The sequence below is a fragment of the Seriola dumerili genome, unplaced genomic scaffold (genome assembly GCF_002260705.1).
Source record: "Seriola dumerili isolate Sdu_G_001 unplaced genomic scaffold, Sdu_1.0 BDQW01000111.1, whole genome shotgun sequence".
Lineage (NCBI taxonomy): Eukaryota > Metazoa > Chordata > Actinopteri > Carangiformes > Carangidae > Seriola > Seriola dumerili.
In genome coordinates this window covers 69,000-77,341 of record NW_019174366.1, presented here as the reverse complement: position 1 = coordinate 77,341, position 8,342 = coordinate 69,000, and the positions used below count along the sequence as shown (strand labels likewise).

General features: G+C 46.7%; 1 pseudogene; it reads right to left on the bottom strand.

Moving 5' to 3' along the window:
* Positions 1-366: 366 nt before the first annotated feature.
* LOC111223579 lies at positions 367-3,192 on the bottom strand (annotated as a pseudogene).
* Between the last annotated feature and the right edge of the window lie 5,150 nt (positions 3,193-8,342).

Genomic DNA, 8,342 nt, shown 5'->3' with positions numbered 1-8,342 from the left:
GCACTGGTACACAGCATGGTGGCGAGTCTGCGTACGGGCAACACAGATCGCCCCGAACAAACAAATGACAGCTCTTTTATATGCTGGGTGGAGGCGAGAGGCGGTCCCAGCTGATCAAGAGAGATGGCTTGCAGCTGGAGCATCGAAGGTGCGGTGAAAAGGCGGAGCACTCCCAAGAAATCCCGGTGACGTCACGGGCATCCCCTCTCGCAGGGTCAGACGGCAACAACAGGTGACCGAGACAGTTTCTTAGATACACCATTGGTGCACCTGGACACATTATCAGTGATGTAACCTAGGATCACAGGGGATTTTGGGTCTTTCAACAATCAGACCCCCTCCCCTAGGTGACCCAGTCAGGGTTGATCAGGCCCCAGCTTGTGTCCAGGTAGCGCTACTGCCCTACATGCCACGCCTCACACCTCCTGATCCACAGCCACCTTGATGCCACTTCTGCTGCATCAGTGGCTAACTTGGTGGCCCTGTGCTGGCTGGCCCCTGTGATGCCAAGCATCTTGTAGGCCCTGCAGAGGGATTGGCCCACAAACCCTCGACATCCCACTTCAATGGGTTGGCATATCGCTCGCCACCCATTGCTCCGGCATTCCTCCAGCAGCTGAGAATACTTCGCCCTCTTCCTCTCATTAGCCTCCTCCATCCGGTCCTCCCAAGGCACTGTGAGCTCCAAGAGGATCACCTGCTCGGAGGCCACTGAGGTAAGCACAATGTCTGGTCTTAGTGTTGTTTTGGCAACCACTTCAGGGAACTTCAACTGCTTGCCTAGATCAACTGACAGTTCCCAGTCGCACGCCGTTGCTAACAGGCCAGAGGAGGTGTTCCGGGCAGCTGGCGCTGACTTCTCCCCAGCTCTGACAAAGGTGGTGCTCTTCACTGGGCGAAGGCTCTTGCTGTGGTTAATCCCACAGCAGTTGGAATCCGCTATAGCTTTCAGGACCTGGTCATGTCGCCAGCGGTACTGTCCTTCACCCAGAGCTTTTGGACAGCAGCTGAGGATGTGCTCCAAGGTTCCTCTCCTCTGGCAGAGGGGGCACGCTGGTGTCTCCACCTTCCCCCAGGTGAAGAGGTTGGATGGACTTGGCAGCACGTCGTGGACCGCCTGGATTAGGAATATTATACGATGGGGTTCAGCCTTCCACATCTCAGTCCATGTGACCTTGTGCTCTGCTGCTTGCTCCCATCTCGTCCAGGCGCCCTGTTGCCGCATCCCCACCATCTGGCAGGCTCGCCTCTTCTCCACTCCTGCTCGCACCTCCTCGAGGATCAGTGACTTCCTCTCTTTCCCCTGTGCCTTGTCGTAACAAGGTGTTCTACTACTGCCTAGGCCAGCTCTCCCCTGTGCCACTGTTCCCACCAACACTTGCCGTAGCCTTGACTCTGCGACGCCCACAGCCTCGGCCGCTCTCCACTTCCACCCCGTCCTGACTTCAATCCCAGCCTGGGCAACCTTTGGGTCACTGGACTCCCGGTACTGTAGGAGCTCCCTTGACCGGTGTCACCATGAACTCCTCACTCAGGCTGCTGATGGGGAGCCTCAGCTTGTTGTTCTGCCCATATAGAGCAATGCTGCTCAGGCTTCGCGGCAGTCCCAGCCACCTACGCAGAAACCTGCTGATCCTAATCTCAAAGCCTTCCACCGCTGAAATTGGGACTTCGTACACCAAGAGGGGCCAGAGGATTCTAGGGAGAATGCCGTGTTGGTAAATACAGGTGTTAAACTTGCCAGGGAGGCCAGACTTGTCCACCACGGCCAGCCAGGTCTTCAGGTCTTGGTTGGTTGCTCTTATGGAGGCTGCGTCTCTCAGGCTGAAATTGAACACCTTTCCCAGGCTCTTCACAGGTTCCTCTGTGAGTGATGGTATCTTGGTGGTGCCAAGTGAGAAGGAGAACTTGTCAGTAATCTTCCCTTTCTTCAGCACAAGGGACCTCGACTTAGCCGGCTTGAAGTTCATGCGAGCCCAGGAAATCTGCTCCTGAAGGCCATTCAGGATCCACCTGCAGCCTGGGACAGATGTAGTGGTCACTGTCAGATCGTCCATGAAGGCTCGGATGGGTGGCTGTCGGACTCCAGACTTGGAGAGGGGCCCCCTACACTGAACTTCCGCAGATTTCACCAGCATGATCATGGCGAGTGCAAAGAGTATGACTGAGATTGTACAGCCAGTGATGATCCCCTTTTCAAGCTTGTGCCAGTTGGAGGTTGTTGTGCCGGAGGAAACTCTGAGGTGGAAGTTGGCATAGTAGTCCAGAATGAGGTCTCTGAACTTCTTTGGGATGTAATACCGGTTCAGTGCCTCTTCAACCAGCTTGTGAGGTATGGATCCATAAGCATTTGCGAGATCCAGCCACAGTACAGCCAGGTCCCCATTGTTCTCCCTGGCTTCCCTGATAAGCTGAGTGACCACACCTGTGTGCTCCAGACAACCAGATACCTCTGGGATCCCTCCTTTCTGGACCGATGTGTTGATGTAGGAATTCTTCAGGAGGTAGTCTGTCAGTCGCCTTGCAATGAGGCTGAAGAAGATCTTCCCTTCAACACTCAATAGCGAGATGGTTCGGAACTGATTGATGTTCTGAGACTTCTCCTCCTTTGGGATCCACACACCCTCTGCCTGTCTCCACTGGTCTGCTACCTTGCCCCTCCTCCAGATCACCTTCAGGATCTTCCAGAGTCTGTGGAGTAGTCTTGGACAGTTCTTATAAACCTTATAAGGTACTCCACTGGGTCGGCGTAGGTGGATTGATCAGGGACCTGCAGGGGCCTAGGTCTTGCTCTCTGCATTCGTCACTGTAGGTTTGCTTGAGGTGGTGGTCGACCTCAGCTTTGGAGCAGGCAAGTATACCACTGCGCTTCTGTCCTAGCAGCTGTTTTGTGAATCCAAATGGATTTGCTAGGAAGGCAGCTCTTGTCCTGGACCTCTCCTTCCTCCTCCTCCTATGCCACTCAGCTCTCCTCAAGGTCATCAGCTTCTTGCGGATTATGCTGCATAGCTCCGCAAGCGGCCCCCTCTCCTCCTCACTCGCAGCCTTAAACTGCTGCTTCAAGCTCTTAAGTTCCTGCCTGAGCTGATGGATCTTGCTTGCTCTGTTGTTCATGGTGTAGGGAGATTTTGCTTCCCGCTTCTCCTCAAGTCCAAACCTCTCTGCAGCTAGGCTGATGATGATCGTGGTCATCGTGGACAGAACACAACACAACCCACACACGGAGAGAAAAAGGTCCCCAGAATACGGCCACAGCAGTAACACTCTACCTCCCTCATTCAAATTGGCTGCCACTTTTTGAGGGAAAAAAAAAATCGAGTCCTACACAACAGAACAGAACTGTTTAGGGGAGTTTTTGTTTGCTGAATCTGCTAGTGTGTTTTGTCCTAGTTGATCATAGTGTTGTTTGTGATAGCATAGGCAAGATAAAGGAGAAAATAGTTGTGGTGTGAGGAGCAGTGATGGCTGGCATTAGGGGAGTGACTCTGGGACGCCAGTGATCACTGTCGAGCCTCCTGGAGGTGTCGTGGGACCAACTAGACGAAACACTGGGAAAAGGAGGTTCCCACCTGATGACCCCAAAGACATGTTAGTTATCACTGCTCATTAGTCTGTATAGCTAAATTAATAGTTATCATAGGATTTAGGATGTTAAGCTTAGGGAGCTATTCACTGAGTCTGGTCCATTTTCTGTAGCCAACGTTTCTTGTGTTTACCTTAAAATTCACAGTTATGCTTGAAGGGATAGTTGGGGTTATTTGATGTGGGATTGTGTGAGGTAGTCATGTATAGTCAGTGTGTTACCTACAGGAGATTCAGACCAGTGCGCTACAAGTTAAGAGAGGCAGCAGAAAACACGGTACACTTGCGGAGTGACGTGCTACTGTGAACGGGGTCAGCAGAAAAAAACAGTTTTAGACACTTTTAAAAGATGCCCACCGAAGCATCCAATGTTTGATTTAATATTTACTTCATGTAGAATATTTCAACCCGTTATCTTCCTGTCAAAACAGCACTTTCCTTCGGTACAACATTTTTCTCAACTGCTGAACTGACTGAGGTAATACACTGACTATCTATTATTACCAGTAAACAATAGGTTTTGACCTCTGAACATCATCCACATAGGTCTGGGTGAATAGTCAATCATGCAGTCAACATCAAAAACACATTCACACTAGATACAAAAGTTTACAAAAGAAAATTAAGATTTTGGCATTTTATACACATCTCCCCATGAATTTTACTGTGTTCCTCTATTCTTCACGTCTGCTGTTGGAGCAGCTGCTCATCCACTAACCACAAGGTTGGGAGTTCTGTGCCCAGCTCCTTCTGTCTATACAGCATGTGAGCTGAACCTTGGTGGGTAAGCCGGTGCCTTGAATGGCAGCTCTGCCACTATCAGTGTGTAAGTGTGTGGCTAAATGAAAAGCAAATTGTGAAGCTCTTTGTATATTAAGATTAAAAAAAGGTGTCCATTTTAAAGGGTTTTTGGGCAAGTTTTCCTGATACGCATCAAGTGTCTAAAGCCCCTCGAGACAAATATTGTGCTACAAAAATAAAACTGACTGGAGCAGTTTGTAATAATGGAACGACAAAAATTCTGTCAGCATGAAAATATTCAACAGACAGAAAACTCTAATGGCCCTCTGGTGTCCCTGTGAAGTTCCTGCTTATTAAGGCAGAGGATGGCATCTGTTCACCCCTACAGCCTGCAGACATACACACGCACCTGCACACACAACTGGGAACAATATAGTAAATATAATTCAGCACAATACAACAGCATCTTAAACTGCAGTTTCAGAACTGACGATATAGTCAATCAACACTTGAGGTGATGTTGTGCCGTTATGATGAATCTCATATTCAGAGTCAAGTCAGGTTGCTCAGGTTCAGCTCATTGCTTGGAATCAGTAAAAGCTTAGTTTGCTCTGACAGTGAACATATACAGTATGAATGAGTAATAATAATAATAATGATAGGAGGGATATAATGTAGAAGAATTTGGTACCTGTTTACAATAAGACTATCCTTATAAAGGATTTATAATTGTAATTTGTAATTACGTTATCAATTTGGTTATCAACACTTGATAAATCATAAATAAACTATTATAAACTGTTTTCATACATTCAATCCAATCCAATTTATTTATAAAGCACAATTTAAATAAACACAAAGGTTCCCAAAGTGCTGTACATTTAGATAGACATAGTGAAAGACAGAATCATTAAAAATACAATAAAACATAGTACAAAATGGCTAAAATTATCTGTGCACATAAAATCAACAACCTAAGCGGTGTTAAAAGCCAAAGAAAAGAGGTGCGTTTTAAGAAGAGATTTAAAATTGGACAATGAAGAGGCCTGCCTAATGTGCAGTGGCAGTTCGTTCCACAGTTTCGGGGCGGCAACAGAAAATGCTCGGTCCCCTCTGAGTTTCAGCCTGGTTTTGGGAACCCTCAGGAGCAACTGGTCAGCTGACCTGAGAGATCGGCTAGGTGCATAGGGGTGCAGAAGCTCAGAGAGGTACATTGGGGCAAGACCATTTAAGGCTTTAAAAGCAAATAAAAGAATTTTAAAATGAATTCTAAAATGGATGGGTAGCCAGTGAAGTGAAAGTAAGATCGGTGTAATGTGCTCGAACTTCCTTCTGCCGGTTACAAGACGTGCAGCTGCATTCTGTACTAGTTGCAGACGTGCAATGGAGGACCCACTAACCCCCATGTAAAGAGCATTACAGTAATCAAGCCGGGTGGTTACAAAGGAGTGGATTACTGTTTCAAAGTGCTGTCTATGCAGAAAGGGTTTTATTTTTGCCAGCTGCCTTAACTGGAAGAAGCTCGATTTTACCACAGCTTTAATCTGGCTGTCAAACTTTAAAGTCTGCATCACACTATTTACCCCCACGATCATATCACCAAGGGTTCGGCGTACTGGGCCAAGGGCCGAGGTCGACTGGAGGGGTACACGGAAGTGCCACCCAAAGACCCATCACTTCGGACTTTTCCTCGTTGAAATTTAAAAAGTTTTCGAGCCCAGAGCCTTTACTTCATCCAAACAATTTAGCAGCAGCTTAAGTGAAAAAAGGAATCAGCGCGCTTTTTAAGGGACATAGAATGCTGGGCTTGTCATTCCGCATTAACAATGGATAAAATGCCATGGCTTTCCTGAGAATGATCCAAGGATGGCGAGAAAATATAAGAATAATAGGAAAGAGGCGCCCAGCACTGAACTTGTGGACCACCACATGAGAGAGGAGCAATGGAGGACAACAGAGTCACCTAAGGCTGACACAGAACGGAGAGATGAGTATAGGAGGACCTGAAACCATGCCAGCGCCAGGCCCTTGATGCCCACTTGTTGGGACTCAATCATTCAACGAGACCAAATGTTTCTTTGCTCCAACTTGGGACAAAGGAACTCACATCTCCACAGTTCCTCACCGTTTCACAACCTGGGGACGACCCTTCCCCCCACGGACCTTACTGGCCAGCACAGTGAGGTAAGCGTCGTGACATGTGACCCCCAAGGTTTCACCAAACAAAACCAGATCTCCTTCTCACTCTTCTCTCTTCTTCCTTTCTTGGCTTGCTCTGGAGACAGCTCTTAGCTCTCTCCTCCTGGTTCTTCAAAAGGGCGACAAGGCCCCAAGCCCAGGTCAGCTCTGCTACCTGAGAAACCAGCTCTCGCGCCGGCCTGCAGCCAGCAGCCTGCAAACACTCTTCTCCTCAACAACAGCGACCTGCTTCGGATTAACTGTGAGTGAACCAAATCCTCGTCAGAATCAGAGCTACGACACAAGGCTAGCTGATTTTCCCAGGCAAACAGGAGTCGTAGCAGAGTTAGCATGGAACAGCTAACTCTGTGAGAGAACAAAAGGAGATAACTGCAAAGCAACACAGCCAGACAGGACTTTACTCCACCAGGAAACCTCCCAACTCACTGGACTTTACACCAAACATGGAAAGGACCTCTTTGCTTGTTTCCAGGACTGGGTAACGTTAACTGACTGGGCCTAACCTTTCACAGCATAGCACAGCACAGCATAACTAAGCAACAGAAGTCTTAACTTGTTATGTACCTTGTACAAAGTGGTAAGAATTACACCACTTTGTCCCTACTTTTATCCATCATAACATCATAGTTTAGCAGATTTACTCATGCTTGTTCACCATTTAACCTTATGTTCAGTAACTTTTCATTTGCAGACACATTCTATCCCGGGTTTGTTTGTTAGTTTGTATTATGTTTAGTTACAGTTCATTTTAACAACATTTTTTTGGTTAAATTAAAAACATCTACAAGTATTAAGTTTTAGTTATTTATTGATTAAGTTCTATTTTCATTATCAAACATTCTGTTACTCACCATACTTACCATGTGCTACAGACAAAGGGAGGAAGCAGCCAATGATGTCCCATATTTATACCCTTAGTGACATCATTGGTGATGTCACCAGGTCAGTTCATGTGGAGGGTGATTGTAATTTAGGTTGTGTTTTATTTACTGTGATTTTGAATTATTTATGTATATGGCATGGTTTATTAGTAGATAAACTATAGGAAAGGGTTTTCCCCTTATCAGGTGGTTATAGTAGAATAACTGTAGTTAATTCCTGTGTCAATAAGTAAAATGTATACTGCAGCGATGGTATGGTCCAGATTAGTCTGAGATGGAAGGGCCTATATAAAGCAGTTGCTTTTGTCGTCGAGGGGAATGACACATCAGTGTAGCTGTGTACAATGATGTTTGTTTAAGTTGAGTTTACTATGAGTTAACTTTAATCAGTTAGCCTAGATTAATTATTTTTTTTATTTTTTTTGTAAAGTGTGAACATGGACTGCACCTGTAAATAAATCACTTTGGTATCCCTGGACAAAATTCTCCGTGTCTGCCTCCTAACTAAACGGCCACTCAGTCGCCATACATCACATACCTGTTGATTGATGTCTTGTTGTTGTAATGTTTGCTTAGTTGGGTCAGTTACAGTAATTATCAGGTACTCGTATGTTCACACACATAGCAGTACGTCTCAGTCTAGAACCTGCATGAAGCTAACCACCCCCCTCTAACCTGGTACCTTAGATTACATGAGCTAGGCTAAACAAAAGAAACTCACACCTTCCTCTCACACACCCCAGGTGGTCCAGCGGCCATTTTGAGTAGTTTCTTTGTTTACCGCCATCTTGTGTAGTCTTCTTTGTTCAGGTCATGTGGTCACAGTGACCACTTTGAATCGGCCATCTTGCTTGTTTGGTGTCCTCACAAACACACCCACAAACACACACACAAACACACACATACACACATACACACACCTGTATATACTAGATCAGA